The sequence below is a fragment of the Indicator indicator genome, chromosome 14, assembly GCF_027791375.1.
Source record: "Indicator indicator isolate 239-I01 chromosome 14, UM_Iind_1.1, whole genome shotgun sequence".
Lineage (NCBI taxonomy): Eukaryota > Metazoa > Chordata > Aves > Piciformes > Indicatoridae > Indicator > Indicator indicator.
In genome coordinates, this window is record NC_072023.1 from 4157476 (window position 1) to 4182875 (window position 25400).

The 25400-nt window shown below is 40.5% G+C and overlaps 1 protein-coding gene across 1 annotated transcript in view; it reads right to left on the bottom strand.

Moving 5' to 3' along the window:
• ANKS1B (ankyrin repeat and sterile alpha motif domain containing 1B) overlaps positions 1-25400 on the bottom strand; it is a 390775-nt gene that overhangs the window by 50525 nt on the left and 314850 nt on the right. The gene's annotated exons all lie outside the window — the stretch shown is intronic.

Genomic DNA, 25400 nt, shown 5'->3' on the forward strand with positions numbered 1-25400 from the left:
TCACATTTAAATGTATTCACCATGCCTTTCACGGGCCAGCTCCGACCGACGCTTGCTGTTTGCATTACCCTGTAGAACCACCCTTGCATCAGAAGCACAGGACAGACTTTGTCCTGCAGCTCTATTGCTTTCATCAGTTGCAATGACAAAAATCACTGCTGCATGCCAATGTGACCATCAGTGGATAGGTACAAATACCTTGTGCTTGTCTAAACTCTCAAGAAGGCTGCCAAAAAGGTGTTCCAAATTTACTGCAACTGCTCCCTGCTTGTATCTCTCCATGTCCCTGCCACATAGAAACCCACCATTGCTTTTAAGGAAAACTCAGAGGGCAGGATCATTGAAACTTATGAATTAGTGGGGGAAAACTAAAAATCAAAATTCCATTTTGATGCTACTCTTTAATGGCTACAATAGCATCAAAGTGTGAAGCAGTTCCTACTGTAGAAGCAAGCCTCTGCTCCACAAACAGCAGTGTCCTCATGTAACTCCTCCAGACTGTATGTATGGTTTCATACACCGGAGCTGCCTCCATTCCCTTTCCAAAGACAGTTACTTACCACTATATTTAGGACCACCGTGTGTCAACACCCTTCATCAAGAGGAATTTCTCACTCAACCTAGAAAAAGTAATAGTCCCCAAAAAACCCTGAAAATGCCTCCTTCTAAAGTGAACAACTACCTCAGTTTATGCAGTACCAAGAGCTATCATTCCTAAGAACAAACAGACAAAACCCAAACCCCATCAAGTCCCCTATGACATCTCTTAGATCCAGCATCTCAGGACATGGTACAGTAGCAACATGTCATCATTATTCTACTGGATGAACTCCTGTGGATGTTTCTGTGCTGATACTGTTGAACATCAAGAACATCTTGGTCTCCGGCATCTACAAAGTGCTGGGCTACAGCACGGAACAGGTCGAGGTCTTCCTTTGAGGGGCATCTTTGTTGCAGACCCTGCAGCTCAACAGCAGACCCAGGCTGCAGAGTCCCACGAACCTGCTATGTGCTCTCCTGTTTGTCTAAATTTGGAGAAGCATAAGTGAAGCTGAGATAGTGCAGCACACACAAGAATGCCAGAGGCATGCGGGAGACTTAGTTATGCATTCAGTTGCCATTGAATGTTAAACAGAAGGGTGCACAGTTTATCTCCCTATTTAACCAGATGAAACACCTGAGTGAAATACAGCTGCTTTAAGCAGTGCTCGGGTAATGCACTTCAGTGAACTTGATTCTTTCATAATCCTTCCCCATCATTGTGATGGTTTGAAACTGTCTTTTTAATTTTTCCTTGCAAAGTTCAGAACAGAGAAAGTGAAAGAGTGTAAATAAGTCACTATTGGGTGTAAGAAAGCAAAATACTGATTGTTCTAAACACTTCCATTGGATAGATAGAAATGTTTAAGAACTATTACCCAAAACAAAGTAGGCATTCTGCACATTCTGTGTTCTGCAGTGGGGGCAGTTGCTGGGCTGTCTGGCTGCTGTTTCTTCTTCTCTTCTGGCTGAAGATAACACGTACTGACCTTGGCAGCTAAGTTAACAACTTTCTGCTCTAACTAAACTCTGCTTCTCTGTCCAGGGGGGTCTGGGGGGGAAGCTCCTGGGAGAGGGAGGCCCCTTTGGGAGGGTCCCCTTGGGGGGAAGCAAAGGGAGCTTGGTTGTGCTTTTCTGTTGATTGTATATATATATGTAAGTGTTGTGAATTTTGTATATTTGTACATACTCATTGCATTTCATCTGCTTGTAAATACAGCTTTTCATTTGCTTCCAGACTGAGCTAGCCTGGTTATTGTCGGTGGGGGGAGAATTTCAGCTCACACCGACACAATCATCAAGAGCATTTATCCAGAGATTTTTAAGTCAAGCTACGAGGTCCTTGTTTCAAGGACCTTTCAGCACTATGATTGCCTTATTAGCAGTGTCAAACCACACAAAGAAATTCTCTTTGACTTCATAGAGCTGTTGAACAACAAGAAAGAAAAAGGACACGAGTCTTGAGGGACTGTACACATAAGAGACCAACAGATGGGTCTAAATGGTTATACTGTTTCATGAACTGTGCTCAATACGAAAGCAATACAGAGCTTTAAGCACTGTAAGTGCTGCTAAGTTTATTCCACACTTTGTTTTTCCACTGAAATGCTGGTAAGACCAAATTTGAAGTGGTAGGGATTTAAAGATGTGACCTACAGAAACATAGAGTCATCAGCCAACAGGCAGCTGTAGCTCAGTCTCATCCAGACCACATCCTCTGTTAACTGAAGACAGCTGGAAATGGACTCCCTAGTAATTCTTATTTTTTAAAATTTTAACACAGGTAATTAATAAATATAGAATCATAGGACTGCTTTGGTTGAAACAGACCTCCAAGACCATCAGGCTAACACCACCATGGCCATTAAACCATGTCCCAAAGTCCTATGTCCACAAGTTTCTTGAACTCCTCCAGGGACAGTGACTCCACACCCCGCCCCGAGCAACCTATATAAAATGCTGATTTCTGAAACACCTCTATATTTGAGTTATGAGAGTTTAACAAACATCCTGAAACCCTGAAAACTTGTTCTGTGATGGTTATCCTTGACAGTATTTATCAACAATGTCAGGTATCACAACTATAGGTCAGCAGTGTGCAACAGTTAAGTTGCCTAAAGCAGTATCTTAGAAATACCTTACCAGTGTGTATCAGATAACCATTCATTATTTAGCCTACGAGGTAGCTCCCCTGAGTACCTTCTATAGAGCAGATAGCAGTGAGCACAGTAACACTGAACTATATGGACAGACAACACAATGAACCTAAATGTTCTGCAGTGAAGCCTTTTGTCAGATGGATTGCAGCCTACTTAATAGACGACAATGAAATGAGCTTTGCAGTCTGGCTGCAGGAATCAGATACAACATGTCATGAAACTGCTCAGAGCAGCTGAAAGCCCTCCACAGTCAGTTACTGAAAAAAACCTAACATGTACATGACATTCCTCTTTCCACACTGAGAGCAGGATACCTGAGCTAAAAATAATATGACCCTATCTCATATATCTGCTTATATTTGATGCTTATATTATATTAAAAGAGAGCAGGGCAAGCAATTTGTCTAAAGAAATGATACATGCACAAAAATTAAAGCCTATTTTTTTTACCTTCCTATTCTCCAAAGATTAGCATACAAAATAAAATTCCACTAGGAAATGTAAGGAAACCACAAATGCAACCAATGTAACACTTTGCATTTAGATTTCTGGCTCACTTGACAGACTTTTCAAAACAAACACACACATGTAGCCCAGTAAATCCCTGATGACTGCGTATGTGCAGATGCTGGAATTAACAACTTATTCCATTTAAAACTGAGCATTATTTCTGCAACACTCTTCTGTCTGATTTTTCTTCTAACTGAAGAGTATATGATCCAATATGAGATTTCTTCCCCCTCCCCCAAAAAAGAAGCATTATAAAGAATACAAAGATTACTGAAATTCAAAATATAAATTCCCTTTCTTTTGGAATAATCTGAAAAGGTATTGTATGGGCTAAATAATACCATAATAGTGCAAGCATGCCTAGAGTAAACATTTAGTCTGGAGTAAACATTAGACACTAGAAACTAACAACAAAGTGATCAGAATAGTCCTAGTGATTCTCTGGTAGGAGCATCAGGAGATGTTTCAGAACTTAAGAAGAAAAAATGGTCAACAGAAGCCAACAAGGTGTGGTCTTCCTATTTCTGCAAGTAAACAGTCCAAAATGTTAGCTAAATTCAGTGTGATTAACCACTGTACTGCTGGTGATAAAGGAAAAAACTCCAGTGAGGGTGGTGAGACACTGGAACAGGTTGTGGATGCCTCCTTCCTGAAGTTGTTTAAGGCCACTTTGGATGAGTACTTGAGGTCTAGTGGAAGGCATCCCTGTCCATGGCAGTAGGGGTGGAACCAGATAATCTTTAAGGTCCTTTGCCACTCAAACCATTCTATGGTTCAGTGAATTGACCAGGATGATATGGTGCAATAATCAACATATTTTGAAAGATAAATATGCCTGAGTCAGCTGTGATGTTAAATGCCTGGTAGCTTACCAATACCAGACAATCATCTCTAGTCCAAATCATATTAAACTTCTGTTGCACTTTTCATGTTGGTTTACATCATACTCTTTCTCATCCTGACTGCAACTAATTGCTTCCATCCCTAAATGATTACAAACCTTTGCCAGCAAAGCACAGGCACATGAAAACAGAGAGGCACCTCTGCTAGATGCAAGATTCCTCTGGTTTCCACAACTGCAGTGGAAGCTACTGTTTATTATGTCTATGAAGAGGCTTGTAAGAAACTTATGATTTCATGTTATGATATGAAATATGCACCACTATCCCCCTGAGTTAATTACCCATCTGGAAACAGATGTCAGTTGTCTTGGAGATAGCATTTCACAAAGACAGAGGGCCGCCTAAGTCCCATTTCTATGTTATCATGACAAACTGATGTTCATTTTGTTTACCTCATAAAATGCATCAGGTTGGAAAGGATCCTTGAAGGTCATCCTGTCCAACACTCCTGCAGTGACTAGGCAGATCTTTAATTAGATCAGGTTGCTCAAGGCCTCATCAAGTTTGACCTTAAATGTCTCCAGGGATGGGGCTTCTACCACCTCTCTGGGCAACTTGTTCCAATGTTCCACCACCCTCATTGTATAGAACTTCCTTCTAATGTCCAAATCATCATCAAATACATAATTTAGTTGCAAGTCTCCAGTTTAATGGTACTGAGGCAAGAAAAGCCAAGAATCTTCTGCAAGTAAAGGCAATTTTGACTCCCAGGTTGTCATGCTCCTCTGAGCTGTGTTGCTGCAAATCACACGCTGCCAGAGCAGTGCTGTTACAATGCTGCTCAGCAGCTGCCCTCCCAGGTCAGATTTAGGTGGGTGAGGGATTATTATTTTTTGCAGAATTTCTCAGGACAGCCTTTGGTACTAATGAGGCTGACGGAAGTTTTGTCTTGACTTTGCCAGGCAATAAACTTTTGACATTAAAACTGCTTTCTGAATTCTCATTAATTTAAGAATTAAGTCTGAAATATCAGGAGCTAGTACTTTTGTCTCCACCACAGAGAGAAAAAGATTAGTTTTGCAATTTTGTGCTGGTAACTGATAATCCTTACTATTTCAGTGAAAAAAAAAATAATTTTTCATTAATAGAAAGCAGAATTATACCATGAAACAAGACCTGGCCAATATTGATACTTCTTGAGGATGTATCTCAGGCTATGGATCACAGGATGTCAGGGGTTGGAAGGGACCCAAAGAGATCATAGAGTCCAACCTCTCTGCCAGAGCAGGACCACACAATCTAGCTCAGGTCACAGAGGAACACATCCAGACAGGCCTTGAAAGTCTTCAGAGAAGGAGACTCCACAACCTCCCAGAGAGGTTGAATAGTTGTTTTTTTTTTTTTTTTTTAAAAACAAATTTTTTTAAACAAAAGTTAAAGCCATATCCTTTAAACAAAATAAAAATCATAATAAATTTTAAGCCTCAGGTGCAATGACAAATATTATATATGTGGGGTTTTATTACATGAGGCTCAAAAGCCCAGAAATCAGAAATCTTGGAAGTTTATAATACCTACAAACACAAACCCCAGCAAGCATGAAGCAGGTCAGTGCATAAAGTGAAAACATTTCTTCTGTTTTCACAGGCAGTAAGTGAAGAGGTTGAAGTTTGTACACTCCCCAACTGAGCCCTTGAGGACAGACTTCCTAGACAGTTCCCTCCACTGGTGACTTTCATTTCCACCTGTGTGCCCAGCTAATGACAGTCCAGTCACTGAGTCACATCACATTTGGGAAATGTGTGGTCACACAGATTAGAAGCATTGTTCCCAGCCAACCTTCCTGAGATCTTCAATGCAAATCATACAGCACCATGACAGAGCAAGTGCATTACCAATATGTTATCCCGTCAGATTTTGCAGGATTATTTACACAGCAAATAAATTATAATTGAAGTTACCAGTACTACAACACACTTCATAGTGAGTTAATAATTCATTTATCTATGCAATTATCAGCAAAGAACATTAATCTGGACACAAGCATGAAATGCAGCTAGTGTAAGAAGAACTGGGAGATAAAATACAAATCTCCACAGAAAATTTTAGCACCTCTAAAACAGATCCCTTTTTTTCTGATCTTGATTCAATTTAACTTCTGACTTAATTCCAAGCAAAAGGAATGAAAAAAAAACTGAGCCATTTTAAAGAATGGGACATTCATCTACTAAATAAATAGCTTTTTTTTTTTAAAGCCTTCTAATAACATACAGTAATAAATGTTTTCATAACATGAGAAGAAGCAAACAGCCATTTGTTCTTGGAGTAAAATGCAGCTTACTCTAGCTCACAGTCATAACAAGGTAAACTCCATAATGTGAGAATATAGTTACAAACTTGATCATGCATCACTGCTCTACTGCTAGCATTCATGCTCATCCACTCTGAAAAAGGGAAGAGCTGCAAAAGTTTCACAAAGATAAAACGTGAAAAGTGTTTTTAGCCTTTGATGCAAGAGCCATCACTGGCAGTGCCAACACTCTGCTGGTATCAACTGAAACACGATGCTAAGGACACACCCCATCCCAATTCTCTACCAGAGTACAGGTGAATTGTCCTGCAAGTCCTCTGAAAACTGCATAGGAAGTACTTCCTTAGAAGAAAGAAGATTTACAGAAGAAAATACCAAGGTTTGGTTGAAAAGGAGGGCTGCTGGGCTGCAGAGCAAGTGCAGCTGTGGCAGAGCAACCTCCCATGGCATCCTGTCCACTTTAAAAATGAAACTGGGAGGTGAAGAGGAAGCAGTTCTCTGTAGGGCCTGCTCCTCATCTGCTACCTTACAAGTATTAAAAATGGCACAAGTAAATGGGCAGGAAAGTATGACCAAGGACTGGGGAAAGAGAAAGACGTGGAAATCTGATTTTTAGCAGTTGCTCATGCTTAGAGCAGCATAAGCCAAACATGAGATACATCCATGAGATACATCCATGAGATACACCACAATGAAACTGCAGCTTCTTTCACACTGGACCACCCAAAAGAAGAGGGCAGCTAGCATGAAAAAACAAATCTGTAAAGAACCCTCAAGCCAATGTTTTAACTGAAACCATGGTCTGTGAGCCTATGCTGTTTAGCATTCAGCAGTTACTACATTTAGTTTTCTGGTTTGTCTGTCAGGTCTCTCCCATTTTCCCCCCGAGGACTGGAACAAACCTGTCAGAGACAGGGTAGCCATCTCACGAAAAATGTTTTTCTTCTTATAACTGTTTCTGTCTTCTCAGTAATCAGTGGGGATTCATCCTACTGCTGAGTGGCTGCTTAGCCTTGGCCACACTGCTTTCTTTGACAGCATTTGACACGCTGGATGCAGTACAACACGTTTTGTGATGTGCTGGTACAGGCGCCGTTGACTCTATTTTGGGTACCATGTGTTATGCTGTCCAGGGATGTCACCTCTAGCCAGATCTTAATTCCCTTACTTCACAAGAAATATGCACCTACATATACAACATGATGTAAAGAAGGCCCTCAATTACTGTTCTACTTGCTCTGCAACAACAGCCAGCTGACCCATTTAATCACTTTTCTTCCAGCAAGGACACTCCCCCCAAAAAATTAACTTTGAGTGGCTGGTAACTTCAGTATAGGTTATGGCATGGCAACTTTAGCATAGAAATAACCACTAAAAACCTCCTCCATCAATTCTAGTGTGAGATGTCCCTGCCCCTGGAAGGGGGGTTGGAACTAGATGATCCTTGTGGTCCCTTCCAACCCTAACTGATTCTATGATTCAATTTATTTTCACAGTTGTCTTACACCTGTCCTGGCTTGCAAGCCTGGGGCTTTTTGGTCTGGAGAAGAGAAGACTGAGAGGGGATTTTAATAAATGTTTATAAATATCTGAGGGCTGGGTGTCAAGAGGGAGGGGACAGGCTCTGCTCAGTTGCACCCTGTGATGGGAGAAGGGGCAATGGATGTAAACTACAGCACCAGGAGGTTCCACCTCAACATGACGAGGAACTTCACTGTAAGGGTCACAGAGCACTGGAACAGGCTGCCCTGAGAGGTTGTGGAGTCTCCTCTGGAGACTTTCAAGACCCATCTGGATGTGTTCCTGTGTGACCTGTGCTGGAATCTACGATCCTGCTCTGGCAGCAGGGTTGGACTCAATAATCTTTGGAGGTGCCTAACAACCCCTAACACCCTGTGATCCTTGCTCATTAAAGAATTATTTAATTAAAACAATTACTACAGGTTCTGGGAAAAAAAAAAAAAAAACACAGCTTGAAATAAATGCTACCAGCCTATCTCTCCAGCTTCAAGCAATCAGTCAATATCCTTCATCAATCTCATCCTTCATCACCAAATGGAAGCAGCTACCACAGATGTAAAAGAAACCAATTCAGCTCAACTGCAAGTGTTTTCTTTCAGGTAGCCTACAGGATAAGCATGATTGAAATAAATTACAAGTGACTTTGTCTCACCTATGTTTGACTTGGATTGTGATGCTGCTTGTCAGATTCTGACCCCCAAATCTTCTCCCATTTTCCAACTACATGACATGGCTTTTAAAAAAAAAAAAAGCTGTTAGTTCTCCCTTATGTCCTTGCTTCATTTATATTCTTTACCATAACTGTAGCAATGCCACTACTTTCTTAAAAAAGGTAATGGCCACCATTGCAGAGGAGAATCACACATCACAGGGAGAGCAGGCATCATGCTGTACTTTGACTCTTAATCTGTGAGGAGGAAGCACCATGGGTGGGAAAGAACAGGCTCTATGAGCACAGCAGGATGGCTGGATTAACTCTGCCAGGGGCAGCAAGGGGACAGCAAAAGCATTTCTCAAAATACCTTTTTCTTTCATGCCTTGAGGTAAAAGCAGGAAGGAACACCATCAAAAAGTGGGGTTACAAATGGATACAAATGAAGTGGCAAAAATATTCATCTGTCAATAGCTCAAGCAGGTTCTTCCCTGGTGGCTCTGAGCAACATGACAAATTCCAGCATGCAAGATTATTGTCTGCATGATTTGAGATAAACTGAAACCACAAAGCCGTTCAGATCATACACATCTTATGCAGATTTCCTTCATTAAACATTCAACATTAGTCTGGCTTAAGGAAGAAACATTTTTGTACATAACCAGATTAGAACAAAGCAAGTGGGCAAGCTGGACTGAAGAGCTCTCCAAACTGGAGGCTGATTCTGTACTACAGTTAAAAGGAAGATCAAGTGAACTTCATATTAACAGTGAAAACCAGCAAAGCTTTGTTTATCTCAAACTTGTTGCCCTTAAAGTTATTTTATAAATTAAAAAGAATATAGATCTGTTTGTCTTTCTGAGCTCCACACTTTGGGCAGATATATTATTAATTAGGTGTTCTGGCAAAGCCCACCAGTGAATGGGTTATCACGGGAAAGACTTTCTTGTTATCAATTCCATTTGAATTTTCTTAGAAGTGCTGCACAGTAGAGGGGAGTGTAACATGTTTTATTCACCTTTGTTTCTTCTTCCTGCTCATCAAAAGTTCCTGAAAAAAAGAAAGTTGTCTTCCAAACTAGTGTCAAAATGGAGGATAAACCTAATCCTTATGGCTCAGGGTTTGCTTTCTTTACCTGGGGCCCATCCAACCCATACAATAAAGTCAAAAGAAGAAAAGAGTGCCAAAGAGTTCATTCCCCACTTCTCCCACCAGTAGCAGTAGCATGAGCAATCCCAGTTTTGCAGAGAGTGTTAATGAGGGCATTTTTAGACCTGCATGAATCCAAAATGACTTAGCAGACCTGTGGATGCAATTAACTGCAAGACAGCAGCCCCATGCTGCAAGAAGTCAGAGGGCCCAAATCACATCTAGAATGATTCCCAAATCACTCTTAATGTTGGCAAGAATCTCCCCAATGTCTGCTCATGCCTTTTACATTTCTAAATACTGTAATTCAGCAAATATGCTTAAACCAATGATTAACCATTCTGATTCTTGACTTATGCTTTCATTAATATTTAACCTAAATTGTCTCTGCTTTAGCTCTTGTGCTGTCCTCATTGATTTATGAAAACAATTCATCATTATCTCCTTTATACCATCCACTTAACATGTTGGCAGAAACAGTTGCCCTCAATCTTGCTCCCCCTTGAAGGAATCCGGTTACAAGTGAAGACATAGCCATGCTTTCATGAGCAGAAGAAAAAAGCAATAACCCCTCTTCCCCTCATCTAAAAAGCAACTCGAACTCATAAAATCTTTGCTTTAAAAATAAGTAACATAAAGCAGAAAAACCAGAAAGGTTTCCCTTTCTTTTGGAAGTCATTCCTCATAACATACATGCAATTTTGCAAAACTCTCCTGTTCTACCAAGAAAAACCCTTGCTCCTAAATTTGTTTTATCTGGACATAAAGAATCCAGCCTACAAGCACATTATCCCTGCTGAAACATAAAGGGAACCACAGCAGAGGACAGAAATCCACAAGTTTTTATGCACTTCTCTTGTTAGTATGCACAACATTCATATATCACTGTCCTTCTTTTGTGTTATGCTGCTGACTGATGTTCAATCAAATATCCAGGAGGTCTACTCCTCCCGCTCAGATGATTCCCTCAGTACTGCTCAACAGTAATATACTCAGAGCTGGTTCTACTCTCTCGTGCGATCTGTACTTTCAAAAGAAATCACTTTAAATTTCTTCAATTAAATCTTACATAACTGATTCAGCCCAATGATGTGCTACTAAGATCATAGTCTATTTTAATTCTGGTTTACAAACGTTACTACGACATTAAGCGATCGTCCTGCAGATCAGAAACAACAGCGCGAAAATTCACAACTGCTTGGGACAACAAATTTGCAGAGCTTTCATTTTGCTAGAGCTTGACACATTAGAGCAGAAAAGGGAGTAGTTTACATGTACAGAAATATATCCCTACTGATTTATAGTATTAGGAATAACAGCTAGTGGTATTCCATGTGAAGCCAAATGAGTTTCTACATCATCTTGACACAAACACGCACTGCAGTACAGATCACATTAATTCACTATAACAGCAGAAAACTTGTCATGAACATTTTATACCACATCACCAAATGAGCTATGATTAATAATGAATCAGAAGAGTAGATTTATATCAATAGCAAGCAAAGTGGAAAAAAAAAAAAACCAGCACCCTCTTATTATGGACAATTAGATGATAGTGTAACTTAAATATTTGTTATCTTCTAATATGAAACCATTTGGGATATCTTCACATGACTTAGACTTAAACAATCTATTTCTGAGTTGTACTAAGGAACTAACACTGGGGGTTTTTCAAATGACTAAGTCACTATCTCTTAAGTATAGTTCCAGAAGTTCGATTCAAGTACACATCTTGCTTATGGAGGGTTTCTTAATTCTTCCTATGTTTGTGATCCACATCTGGATCTAGGAAAGTGTAAGGCTTCTCACATGTCAAAAATTCTGACATTTGAACTTACTTGTTTTTGCCTTGAATCACCAAGTATTTTCCATTCATGATTTGTGTTCATATTTTCTTACTAAACAGATATCTCACAGATATTCAACGGTGTAAGTAAATCAAACTTCTGCACTGACTTGAGTCAATGACTGTGTTACTTCAGTAGCAGGAATGAAAAATACCTAAGTAAAAGGTCAAAATGTGCTTTTGAAATGTGTTGTTTCTGTATCACAAGATTATTCAGCTGCAGGCAACTTCTTAATTTTCAGGAACTCATTCTGTGTTTCACCCTAATTTGGTCCAAAATGGGTATGACTGATCTTTTCTGAACTGATACCCATTACAAGGAATTTACTAAGTGCTGTACCACTGAGTGTACTTTACCAAGTGCTGCTGTTCTCACTAAGCCCTCAGGGCTTGGATGCCCTCTCTGGTTGTGAGCCCAGAGTCCAGCACAAGCCTAGCAGTGGTGCAGCCAGGCTTTTCCATGGACTGGGAGAATTTGACAGAATTGCAGAATGCATCTTGTCAAATCCCCCTGCAGTGAGCAGAGACATCTTCAACCGGATCAGGTTGCTCAAGGCCCCACTGAGTTTGACCTTCAGTGTCTCCAGGGATGGGGCCTCAACCACATCTCTGGGCAACAAGATTCTCCAGATCCTTCACACTGGAAGATTTAGAATGATATGTAAAGTTAACAAAGCATTTTAAAACAAAACACTGAAGGTACTGGTGCTTCAGAGCTGCCCAGGAGATGAAAACCTATGTTTCAGTGTGGAAATGCATGCACTAACACCCTCGAATTCTGAAACAGAACCCTCTGGGGCTTGACACAGAACCACCAGCTCAAAACTGGCATGCTGAGAGGCCATGGGTTGGAGGGGTCTGAAGCACAGCAGGATGCTTTAACTTGTGCATTTCCCTGCCACCAACACCACTTATCAGTAACAAGGATGAGAACTTGGGTTTTCTTGGCGTCAATGGCAAAATACCACTGACTGCAATGAAGTCAGTGTCCCATCTGGATATGCTGTATTCCAATAAAATAGGGCTTACACTGCATTGCAGAACTGCAAATGGTAGGGACAGTTAAAATGAAATCCTACAATGAAAGCTGACTGTGTAAAAATACTTCAGCACACCTACCCTACAAATATATTCAGTCTCAGAGCTGTTTATACTCACAGCCAGAAAAAAAACCCAAAACCCTAGGATTACTTTTTATTTCCAGTTCAGAGATGGTGCATTTGTGGTGAGAGTAAGCAGACTTTGTTTATATTCTCTCAATCTTGTGATTTCATCATGAGTCTCACCATAGTCTACCTTGCTCCCAAAGCCACAAACTTTTGAACCTCTGCTTTTGTTAGGAAGACAAATGCACAAGTCTCATGACTGCACAGAAAGCTTTCAGTTGTCATAATGGTGGTGGTGATGGGGAAATGTAAACACCCTCAAATTCTGAAACAGAACCCTCTGGGGCTTGACACAGAAGAACCAGCTCAAAACTGGCATGCTGAGAGGCCATGGGTTGGAGGAGTCTGAAGCACAGCAGGATGCTTTAACTTGTGCATTTCCCTGCTACCACCCTGGTGTGCCCTTTCCACTCCGAGCTGCTTGCCAGCATCCTGCAGCCCAGTGCCGCTTGGGGTCACGCTGAACACACCACTGTGCACTTAATGTCCAGGACACAGAGCAGCAGCCTTCAGACAGGCTTCACACAGGTAGCATCACCATCTACATTTATGTTACACACCAACCTGAACAAAGACCTTGCACCAGCCAGGGATTCCTCTGCATCTGCAGTCAGGTAGCAAAAGGGACCAAAACTGCCGTGTGCAAATCATAATCCAAAAAGCAGAGAGAGACACCATGAGCTACAATGAAACCCTAACTTCACCAAAAAAATTTATCTCTTGAGAAGTTAAAATGCAAATGTTAAATTTTATTAATCCCCATCTTAAATGCAGATACAACCAATGCAAGCTCCTGAAATAATAAGGTAAAATGGGAATTTGGAACCTGTGAGAGATAAAATGAGTGCTAGAAATTTTAAGAGGATGAATAACACGGGAGAAGAATAGGAAAAGCAGAAAATGGGTCATTATAGCAATCAGATAAGAAATAGCTAATGGAGGGATTTACATTTTACAATAAAATTTAAATGTTAACTATTTGAAGGACACCAGTAGGAGCCAACCATAATGAATCTGTGATAAACCAGAGCACATGGTTTTACTTGTTTGTTCTGGCTGTTGAGATAACTTTGCAGTTTTCTCCTTTGCAAATTCAACTTCCTTCTCTCATCTCTCAACCTTCCCCCTCCCTCTCTTCACATCTTAATTTCAGCTCAGTAGACCCCAAATTCATTTTCCCTTTCCAGCTTTGCTTCAGATTCCCTTTACCACTTCCTACCCAACTCAGCAATTTAATCTGCACTTGCAACTATGCAGTCATATCATCCAGCAACCACTACAGGGGTGACAGAGAGAAATGACAACAGAATGAAGGAAAACTACTGACCAATGAATAAGGTAAAAGGCCCAGGGAAAAATGGAAAGGAAGCTGCTGGATTAGTAATAAAACCAGATTTGATTCAATGGCATCTGCTCTCCTCCATAAGCAGTGAAATAACCATGTAATAAACATTTTTAATGCATATTTAATGTCTATTATACATGTCATTTATGTGATAACAACCAAAGCTTGAAGAAACGAGACTGCCTCTTTCTTCAGCAATCTGTGTCCTTATTTTGCACCTCTAGGGTACCGCTGAAACAAAGAGAACAAACACCCACATGCCCTTCTATTCTTTCGTAGTCTGTACACTGAGTTTTTTGTACAAGTGGTGCTGCTAGAGCACTGCAACCAGCTCCTCTCCTCAGCCATGACCTAGGACTTAGTATACACCACCAGGCATAGTAGGATTATTTAATTCTTTATTGAGATAAAACATATGAAGAGATGTTTACCACTGTCTCACCAATAGAAAGCATTTTGCAGAATGGCTGTTCAATAATGTTCTGAAGGGGAAAAAAAAAAAAAAGTGATTTAGTGAACATGGTTAATTGTGCATCTGATTTTTAGCTATTTAAAATCTCATGAAGTCTCTTCACTAGGATACGGCTTCTTAATGTCTAAACTGAAAGTGATTACAGTGTCATGGTGCATGAAACAGAAAATGTAAAAAATTATTTCTCTATGTGGCTGTTGTATTACTTTGCAAATAAAATTTCTACGACTCTAGGACATGTATGTTAAAATCACCTAGGGTCAGCTGTAGCAATTTATAAGCTTCAGTGGCTCAGAATTCCATATTTTAAAGAAAATATGGCATGTGTTTGTATCAGCAAGTTTCATCCGTCATTATCCATCTCCCTCCTACACCTTTCTAGTATAAAAACTCTTTCTGCTTGCTGACAGAATACTAATTTGGCTTTATTTAAATGCTAAAGCAGCATAGTCCAGCTATCTCATTTAAAATACATGTAAAGCTGTGAAACAATTGACAGGCACAATGAAGAGTCTCTAACCTAAGATCTGCACGGACTTATTTTTTGTATTTTTCAATAGAAAACTAAAAAGCCAAAACCCACATGGATCTCATAAAATCAGGGAAGGAAAAAGAGTAATATTTACCCAGAAGCTCACCAGATTAAAGGCCTGGTGATGTATATCCAGAATAGATACATATATATATATGTGTGTGTATGTGTATATATATATATATGTATATATATATACACACACACATGCATACATATATAAATAGATAGATACACACACACACACAGAGGCTTCTGTTTGTGCAAGAGCAGTCACTCATTCTTGTAACTGCAGCCACATTTTTGTTCTGTGTGTGCAGTAAGAAAATGTGCATTAACAAAGCTTGCATTAAATATAAATGAGGGCAAGAGGAATTTCCTTATATGAGTACTACAAACCCCCCAAAATATAGAGTGCTCTATGGACAAGACCTGGGTTGGTTTCCCTTCCAGTGTTGACAGAGCTCCCAGACTGCTCTCCTCATAAAGGTGTAGTTTTAAGGCATAAAACAGAGAGTACAGCAAAACTTGGTTAGTTGTACTTGGTGTGCAAGTATGTGGAAGTTGTATGCAGAGCTTCAATACACAGACCTTTATGTAAAGATGTGTTACCATTTTTGTACAGAAATAAGTGAAGAGAAAGGAGGGCAGAAAAATGTGCAAGAGACCCCTCATACCTCTGCAGAAGAGCTCACCACAACACACCTGAGACACAGTGACCACTGGCTTTGATTAGCATCGAAATTAGCCCCATGGCAGAGCAAACTGGGAGCTAAGCCGCCTAATTCTGAGAGCTGAGGCTTTTTCACATAGTCTATTTCAAGTTTGAAATCACAGCATCCTAGCTTCCCCCACCAAGTGAAAAGGCAGGCACAAGCTAGTGTGCTAAAATGTTCCTCACGACGGCAGAGAAGGTACATGGGCAAATGAGACAGCAAAACCTGTTAAACTTGACAAGTGAGATTAAGATGAGAAGAAAGCAACCTTTTTTATTTTCTCTTTAAACTCTCTAATTCTTGAAAGGTTAAAAAACCCCACAAACCTGCAGAGATTTATTAGCAGAAAAGTCACTAGTAAAAAAATAATTAGTTTCAGAAGGCAAAAATAACTTTCATCACGAAGATTGCAAGAAGACAAAAATCCTTGCTGGGCACATCCATGTTTCTAGGTACAAATATCTCATTTACAGTTCAGTATTTGAAAGAGATGGAAACTCAGAAAACCTGATCATAATTCTAAACCTGCTCTGTGCAACAAGCCTAATGCAGGACTGAGTTAAGGAGCTGACCCATATACTGAAAAATAGGATCTAAAATTAAATGAGGGAAATGTACATCATTATTTTAACTTGGCTAAAAGTTGCACAGCTAAACCTCTGTGCAGCAAACTGAAAAGTCATCTGTACAGTGCAGATTATTATGCACTCAGTGAACGTGCAACATTTAAATCATTTTTGCTGTGTTAGTGGTATAGAATTTTTCATGCATTTTAAAGCTGGATAAATGGTTAGGAAAATAATTCAATAAATCAGACATTTCATTAACTGAAATATTAGCAACAAAATCCTCCAAGCAGAATACAAATGCTTTGTTGTTGTTTGCCATTGCCGGTGGACCTGTGTACTTGTCCAGGCCAGCAAACCCCACAGAATCCTTCTCATCTTGCCAGAAGTACAGGGTACTAAAAACCTGGGACTGCAAAACCTACATTCCCTGTTGAAATTGTTTATGTCTAGTTCCCAGCTAACATTTTACCTTTTGTCTATATTTACAGTTAAATTCATGGTCCAAGGTGCCTTGTTCCCAAAGGAACTTTTTCTTTGCTTTAATTTCTGAACGTACACTGAATATATTTTTAACACTGTTTAATAATTCACACAAGCTTACCGAGATTGGGACTTGAATAGTACCTAAAAATATTTCCCACAAGTTTATGAATTACTACCTGCAACGATCTAATGCCAATGAAAGAATCTCTTTCCAACACCACTTATCAGTAACAAGGATGAGAACTTGGGTTTTCTTGGCGTCAATGGCAAAATACCACTGACTGCAATGAAGTCAGTGTCCCATCTGGATATGCTGTATTCCAATAAAATAGGGCTTACACTGCATTGCAGAACTGCAAATGGTAGGGACAGTTAAAATGAAATCCTACAATGAAAGCTGACTGTGTAAAAATACTTCAGCACACCTACCCTACAAATATATTCAGACTCAGAGCTGTTTATACTCACAGCCAGAAAAAAACCCCAAAACCCTAGGATTACTTTTTATTTCCAGTTCAGAGATGGTGCATTTGTGGTGAGAGTAAGCAGACTTTGTTTATATTCTCTCAATCTTGTGATTTCATCATGAGTCTCACCATAGTCTACCTTGCTCCCAAAGCCACAAACTTTTGAACCTCTGCTTTTGTTAGGAAGACAAATGCACAAGTCTCATGACTGCACAGAAAGCTTTCAGTTGTCATAATGGTGGTGGTGATGGGGAAATGTAAACCCCTCTACCTCTTAATTTTCCTACGACCTCAAGACCTGAGATTGACTGGTGTTTCATCATCTAGGTAATTGTTAATTAAAGTACAGTTCGACTTCCAAATTCTACACACAGGAACAGCCTGCACAAGCAGGAGCAGCCATAGTGTAAATACTGTCATCAGAAGCCTTATACCATGTAAAATCAAGAAAGACAGCCTTCCAGACGCCAAGTTAGACTTGCAGGCAACATGTACACTGTCATTAGAAGAAACCTGACATTTCCAAACTCCGCATTTTTTACCGTGTGGTCCCTAAGCCGAAACAATCACAGTACTTTGTTACCCTTCAATAAATCTTCAGCTTTTCACAGCAGTGGATTATGAAGGGTTCTTTCACTTAGGTAAAAGGAATGTCCAGTCTGTCACAGATGCAAAGAAAGGCCTGGACACAACTCAAGTGTAACCAAACTACTAAACCCCAAAAACCACATGCAGAGATGAACAGGAGAAGTTGTATGGACCCATTCCTTGGTGGTTGTGCTCTGTAAAGGACTCTGCTGAGACTCAGGTGTAAAAAGCACTCGTTAGTGCTAATCCTCTCTTCCCAACCCACTGATAAGGCATGTAAAACTGAGGCAGATCTGAGACAAGCTGAGGACATCTTGTATCTTTGATGTCTCTGATTCCTACAAGGAACTTCTCCCAGGCAGTTGGTGTTGGTACACAAGAGCCACGCAGATCAGGTCATCCCAGTCACAGTTAGTGATAGGATGCAGATGATACCAGCTTTTACTAACAGCTGCACTTGATCCAGTATTGTCCACTCTCCAGCCCGCTCTCTCCCTTCCAGCCTGCTTTGTTAACATCTGTGCTTTACTACAGCAGAAGCCTGCAAGGAGCTAAAGCAGCCCACATTGCAAGGTGAATGATGGTGGAATGAGCCAGCAATGTGCTCTTGTGGCCAAGGCGGCCAATGCCCTTCTGAGGTGTATTAGAAGGGCTGTGGTCAGTAGGTCGAGAAAGGTGCTCCTCCCCCTCTACTCTGCCCTGGTGATGCCACATCTGGAGTATTGTGTCTGTGCCACAAAAACAATTAGGGGAGTGGAACACCTTCCTTATGAGGAGAAACTGAAGGAGATGGGGCTCTTTAGCTTGGAGAGGATGAGCCTGAGAGGTGACCTCATTCACGTTTATAGGGATGTAAAGAGCCAGTGCCAAGAGGATGGAGTCAGGCTCTTCTCAGTGATGCTCAAAGACAGAACAAGGGGAAATCGGTGGAAGTTTGAGGCATAGGAAGTTCCATGGAAACACAAGGAAAATTTTTTCACTGTGAGGGTGACAGAACACTAGAATAGACTGCCCAGGGGGGTTGTGGAGACTCCCTTTCTGGAGATATTCAAAACCTGCCTGGATGTGTTCCTGTGTGATGTGGTATAGGTGATCCTGATCTGGCAGCGGGGTTGGACTGAATGATCTTTTGAGGTCACTTCCAGCCCCTAACATTCTGTAATTCTGTGATTCTGTAATGTTGGGAACCAGATGCATCCAATTTAGTAAGATTTGCCCCTGCAACTCAGGCCTCCAGGATTTCTATCACTCCACAACAAAACACAAGAGAGAAGACACAACCCAGAGAGATGAAATGAAAAACTACCGTAAACTGAACATCAAACGGGTTTGGAACTGGAGAGAGCAGGGAGCAAAGTACATGTGCTCAGACATGGCCTCCTGCTTCCCTAGATAAATAAGAATAGGGCTGAGCAATATGATTGAAGAAGAAAATTATATGACACTGTGTTTTATTTCACAGCATGCTAAAAAATGATTAAAGAAATGTGAAGAAGAGTAAAAGACTTCTCTTTTAGCTGTACTTTCAAACAAAGCCATAGAACCCAGAACCATTCTGACATGCTGCTGTATGCATTGCTTCCATGCCTATTATTCAGCTTCTCAGAAAAATGAAATTCAAACCTACACATTTTATCTCAGAGCAGCAGCACGGGTTTTGTAGAGTGAGGGCTTATGAATGGTGAAACAGGAATTTAGTGTAGTGAAAACACAGTCCAAGCTCAGAGGTCTCTTCTCACTGCTTTTCTATACTTCCAGTATTCAGGAAAATTACATAGAAGCACCAAGAGTAGAGCAGACTCCTGTGAAATGAGCTCACAAATGAAATTAGACAGGGACAGAGCAGTGAATAACTGAATCCCCTGAGCCAGAAGAATGCCACACTGAAGTGTCAGAGGAGGATATACAACATGTGGTATTCTGCACCCACTTTTCTGTGGACCTCTGTAATTTATGAACCTGACAGCAATGCCATCAGTACCCACAGGCTCTTCCTAACCTCCCTCCAGCTTATCAGCATGCTTCCACAGAGAACTGCCAAGGAGACTGACATGATGAAAATGCAGTGGTTTGGCTGCCTTTCAACCTTCTATACACCCTGGAGACAGAAGGATTACTTATTATTAGCAATTATGAAATTTAATCCAGTATACTACATTACATATGATCAAGTTTTATTGTACTCTAGTGAGTCTTAACACAGTATAAACATCAGATTACAAACCTATTTTTTAATGCCTTGACTTTAATTTTTTTAGAGAAGTCAACTTCCCTCTTGCTATGTAGTTTCTTCATGCTGCACTGCTGATAGAGTGCGGCTCTTGAGTCACTGAACAATGTAAGTATACGCTTTTATCAGTGAAGAGGAAAAAACCCCAACTTTCCCATTTTCTTTTTAACAAATGAAACCCTGAAGCATATGTGGATTAATTGATAAAGTTAGGGCTGCAGGTAAAACTTGGCATACTAATGGGAATGAAAACTACATCCCCTAAAATCTTTATGAACAAATTTATCCTGGCCTTATTTGCTGCATCCATGCAAGCAGAATGGGTGAAACAAGAGCCATAAAAGCCATCCACCCTGTGTGCAGCATGGCCAGGCACTGCAAGAAGTGGTTCATAGCCTTCCCTCTCTGTAAACCTAAAATCAGATGTTCCACATCATTTTCCTATCCTGCTCTTTGTTCTCATGAGCTAGTGATGGCATTTACAAACCCCACAACACTCTGCGAGTTTAAGTGAAAAATGCTTGTGGTTACATAAGTGACATTACATTGGCTGATCACAAATGTAATGAGAAAAAAAACACCACCTTATAAAAATATGCACTCTTTGCCCAATCAGTGATTAGCAAACATTAATCTCTGCAACACAGTAAAATGCCTGATTATTAGAAGGAGGTGAGAAAGCAAAAGCGAGTTCTGAACGTGGCATCTCGGCCAGCTTCTGTTGCGGGTGGAAGGCGAATTGATCTGCCTTGGCTTTCTCTACCCACTGCATAGCAACGCGGGTGCTGAGGATCCCTCTCCTACAAACCACAACATTCTGCCACCTCCAGCTACCCTCTCCTACATGCTATAGGCACCCCTGGACCTTCACAGTCACATTGCTCTACCAGAGGGCACTTAAAACAGTGAGGAGAATGCTATGAGAAGCTGCTCACAGCTGAGCCAGTGCTTCTACTGAAGCTACACACCACACAGTGACTTACTTTAAAGGGACATGTGGTGAGTGACATGTGCCACCAGAAGCATAAGTAACTCTACATTTTCCTATGCATTTTCTCTTATGTCTCTACAATCCTTCCTTTGACCTAGACTCAAACTCCTCCTTCCTCTATACCCTTTTCTCCTCCATATTATTTCCGTCTTCCCCAATTCTCAGAGTAATTTCAGCTTCCCACAACTCCTTAGCTGCAATTTTTCCCACCTCCAGCACTGCAAGCCACAATGAGGATGTTTAAAGGGTTCCCTCTAGTCACTTTTGTGACAGCTGTGGGAACTTAATACCTTTGAAATAAACCGTTCTTCCAGCTCAAATGGTTGGAGGGTTCAAAAGACTGACGACATAACTGCAAATTCATACTTCCTTAGGTTAAAAAGTCTTCCCCCAAAAGGAAACTTTAATGGAGTAAATCAGTGACCAAAAATTCTAAAATACAGGTCTTCTAGTAATAATTATAGCTCGAAGCAAGAACCTCAAATCTTGTTTCTTACGTAACTTCAACATAACTGCCATTATTTAATCATTGTTCACCTCATAAAATAAAAGGAGCATGACACTCTTAATACTCTTTTGCTACAAACAGCAAAGTTAAAGCACGCCAGATTTAGTCTCTGTTCTGTCCTTCAGCAGTGCTAAACACAGCTCAGGGAAACAAAGCTAGGCTGTGCATTCCTTTCTACAAAAACAACATGGTGTTCATGGAGAGTGAATGTCATTCCTCACTCACGTCACAACAGTAATTAAGCAACTGTCTTCAGTGATTTCTCTCACCTAAGCATGCATGTCCAGAATTTCTATGCAGGATTCTTTTGACTGAGATTGGAAAGAGAGGTCTGCTGCTTAGGACAAGCAAGCATCAGATTGATTTCAAAGCTTATAAGACACTTGGATAATCATATTAAAGCATGCTGAAATTAGAAACAATCCAGTTCTTTGATGGTTTATCCACTAAGGAAGGCATTCTTATCAAAATAGCCATGCAGATAATCTTCTGTCCAGGGAAGGACCAAGCTATGAACCTGACTGTTCAAATAATGAAAACGTCAAGCAGGCAAATGTTATCCTCCATCAGTCTGATTATTATGACCATGGAATGTTAAACAGCAGAGAAATGAAGTACACAAGGCTCAGTAAGTCTAGGGAGTTAAGGGAGTTCTATAGTCTAGGTTAGTATGCCTCTGTGTGATGGTAATGATTCAGGAACTCTATAGATGCTGAGATAAAGTACCCAGGACAGCTACACACTGAGCAGCAGCGAGCTGCAGCTAGGCACTGTCAGTGAGGTGAAGCTTCTGAAAGTGAAGGTGAGGAGAAGCAGACAGGTAATGACTGACCCTTAATGCAGAGCTGTCACTTGACAGAACATAAAAAAGTAATTTCCTCTAACTTCAAGACAATAGAACTCCATATTCTGAAGGCCTTATCCTGCAGCGGATCCCAAATGCCTTCCTTCTGATGATTCACAGAAGAATATCATCCTCCTGTGTCTTTTTTGCCTCATGCTGAAGTATAATTACTGCTCTTTTTCTTATTGCTTCATCCATTTTCTCTCCTATGTCCTTTCTGTTTTCCTCTCTTTTAATTTCCTGAATTCATAAATACAGAGTCACCTTTCTAGTTCTAATTCTTTTTAACTCTGTTGTGCCTTTCTTTCTCTTCTCTTTCAGGAAGCCTGACACTGTGAGAGTGCCACTTTGCCTCTATTTGTTTGTTTGTTTAAATTACTCATTTCTTTTTCTGCAATGAAAGCCAAAGGATCAGGAAGACTTTAGTTCTTAACAACTGTCCAAGCCTGCAGCTATTTACTTATGAACTGATTATGTGAATGACTGTGTTAGAAGTTATTAGAGGTCTAAGGGATAATGTTATGTATGACGGAATATAGAAGCTACAAATAGGTTCTTGAGCAGCAACATAATATGCTACCCACTGTTCAAATGCTTGTTTAGCACAGGTGAGGCACATCAAAGTCCACTTTGCCACCTATACCATGATTTTGCCTGCCCATCAACTGTTCCTTGTAGACTAATCTTGCTCTCCACCACAGACTGATAAACACCACTTTAATTCTGCTTAAATAAATCAGGATCTAGCTTTGTAAAAAAAGCCCAACCCAGACTGAACCCAACCCAGATCAGGACTATAGATAATAGCCTTTTGAAAGGTAAATCTACCAGGAGGAGAAAATCAGTATGAGGAATAACTCCTGAGTGGAGGTGAACTGTGGCATTCTGTGAGTGTCTGAGAACCAAGTTCAGAGTCCAATATGTGAGCTTGTGGATCTGCAACTGCTATAACCTGATTTATGTGGGGAAAAGGTCAATGCTTGCTCTAAAATTAGCAGAATTACCTATGTCATGTATTATTGAACTTCAGTCCTTGCAAGGGGGAAATGTGTCAAAACCTTAAGCAAGGGTGACTTGAATCATACTAAAGAAAAAAAAAAAAAAGATGCTCAGCCATACCACAGTCACTAATTTGGCTAATGCTGAAGACAATTTTCTTCTAAGTCAATATAAATTCCATCATTCTAAAAGGGTAACTGTTGTTCTTCAGTGCCACCACGGAAATCCTACTTCATGCACTCAAAGGTAGCCTTCTTGGATACATGTGTGGCAGAGCTACCTGCTTAATACAGCTCAAGTAACAGAGAGGGGTGAAGGTGCCTGGGAGTAACCTGACCATCAAGACAATGGGGAATCCACCAGGACTGTATATGCTTCCCTTCCCCCAAAACCTGCAAACTATGAATGGCGGGGACAATTTTTGGTCATAGATACAGCATCCAGCACCACCTAGTCAGTCACAGTGCCAGCAATGGAAGCAGGTGGCATTAGCATTTGCCCTGAAGGCAGCTCTGACCATTCTGAATTTCCAGACTTGTGAGAGAAAGGAGGCAGTGGAGTAGCCTGCAGACCACCTATTGGTCTTCTTGGAGGCAGAACAGAGATGGCAGCTTGCCACTGGGAAGGAGCCAGCTTCTGCCCTGGTGACTGACAGGTTTGGTCCTGATCCCTGGAGGAAAACGTATTGCTGCTGGAAAAAGCAAGCTCATGTGTCACAGGCCAAAAAAAAAGGTATGAATGGACAATTCAGGGGAATAATTACTCCTTATAAATACCCCTTTTTTGGTTAACTCTTTACTCCTTGTTTTTGAAATACCTCATTTTAAGAAACTAAATGAATGACACAGGTTCTTCTGTGGATATTCTGAGTAATTAAGCAGTTTTTCTACACACAGCAGCAGGAAAGATTCTGATAAACTGATTTTTTTGATTGTTGTTTTTTTTTTTTTTTCCATGACACAGAGCACATAAAAATAAGCAATTTCAATAATCTTTATTACTGCTACAGTATATGTTAATACATTTTGGATAAATCATTGCCCCTACTATCAGCTCAGCTACTGCTCCTGCAAATAAAGCAATACCTTGTTACCTAGCAACTGAGCAAGTCCCTGCTACACTGCAAGAGGGGAAAAAAAAGGGGGGGAAAAAAAAAGGTTATATATGTATTTATATTTCCCTTTGGTTTCATGTTGAGAGAACATCCATAAAGAACAAAGAATAATCCACTCAAATGCAATGAAATTCAATATTTAAATAAAATGTTTGATCCTCCACGTTTCATGAGTATCTTCAGCAGCTAGGTTTAGATTAAAGAGGCATTACAACTTACTGACAGTATCATGTTCTTGCTAGGCATTTCTTGGAATGTTTGATTAATGCATATGTAAGTACACAGACATTACACATGTAAGTCATGACAGGCTCTTAATGCTACATCTGGTCTGTATTAGAACAGAAATAGCTACCACAGGGCTTTTTTAAAGTCCGTTTGCTTAACCTAAATCAGTTTCTTTCCTGTTTAACGTCGCCAGTGCAAACTATCCCCTCTTACTGATGTGATGCCTCTTCATGGGGTTCTCTCATTTGTACAAATTATTCCTTGTGCTGCACTAAACCAAAGCAACCCTTTATGTATTACAACCCCCACCACTCTACTGCTGTAGACTTTATGTCTCTTTCTGACAGACTGCCAACACTGCGTGGGTCAAAAATGAACAAGGGTAGCTCAGGAGTCCTACTCAAGTGGATGAGCTACTGGCCTGGGCAACACAAATTCTGCAGCAGCCTCTGAACCCTCTGGTTACCAGTGTGTGTCTGGTCCACACTTTCAAGTTGAAAAAGGCAGCAGAAGGATTCATAGCCCCATGACCTCACAGTATGAAGACATACCCTTGGCTACCACCAAGGACTGCTCCTGTAATAGGGAGAACACAAAGTCATGAAATTTGCTGTC